Source organism: Myotis davidii, unplaced genomic scaffold, assembly GCF_000327345.1.
Source record: "Myotis davidii unplaced genomic scaffold, ASM32734v1 scaffold574, whole genome shotgun sequence".
Taxonomy (NCBI): Eukaryota; Metazoa; Chordata; class Mammalia; order Chiroptera; family Vespertilionidae; genus Myotis; species Myotis davidii.
In genome coordinates, this window is record NW_006285614.1 from 100,975 (window position 1) to 101,893 (window position 919).

The following is a 919-nucleotide window of genomic DNA, read 5'->3' on the forward strand; positions in this document are numbered from 1 at the left end:
ACCTCTCCGAGAAAGGTTGTTTCCCCAGGTGGCGATTTTTCCCTGGAGTTAGAGATTAACAGGACTAAGGAATGGAATAAATCAGTACAACGCCTTAACTAAGTGCCAGGCGGGTAGTTAATCACTACAAACAATCATGCTTAAGCTACATAATCTTTACTCCCTGGAATGGAGATAAGAAACTCCCTAACCTTTGTAATAGAAATTGACAGGATTAGGGCAAACCCAGTCCCCACTTTTGGGGTCTCCACCTCTCCCCTGAAAGCCTCCACGGCCTCTATATCCTCCACAGCCTCACCGCCCACCTCCACTTCCACCTCCCCTCATAAATTCAGGTCTTCTGGTAGCAAAGGATACTTTAATGATGTTGCCATGAAATTCTTTCCCATCAAACCAGTCAATGGCTGCCTTAGCTGAAGGAGGGTCATCAAATGACACTGTCGCCTCCCCTTTTGGCTTCCCTGTGTCCTTGTCTGTATACAGATTTATCATTGGTTTTCCAGTCTTCTTATTGGTCTTAATAATTCCTATCTGTTTAAAGAACTCCCCCACTTGATCTGTAGACACACCCTCCCCAAGTCCTTGCACAAAGATTGTGTTGTTATCTGAATTATCAAATTCTGAATCAGCATCTGGCCTGGGTCCATAATCCCTGTGACCACCAAAATTTTTGAAGCCACCGCGGTCACCACCACTTGATCCTGTCATAGGACCTCTTCCATGAAGCTGCTCGAAGTATTGTGCGTGACTGCGGCCATTGTCCTACTCATTTTCCTATTTACTAACTCGCCCAGTAGTTTGTACAGCTCTAGAAGAAGCCCGGCGGTCTCATGCCATTCACCATCAAAATGCTTCTGCTCTCCGTCTATATTATCGCATATCTAGAGAAGCTGCTCGAAGTATTGTGCGTGACTGCGGG

The 919-nt window shown here is 45.9% G+C and overlaps 1 protein-coding gene across 1 annotated transcript in view; it reads right to left on the bottom strand.

The window, feature by feature from the left end:
- Positions 1–919, bottom strand: part of TAF15 (TATA-box binding protein associated factor 15) — a 35,470-nt gene that overhangs the window by 5,282 nt on the left and 29,269 nt on the right. The gene's annotated exons all lie outside the window — the stretch shown is intronic.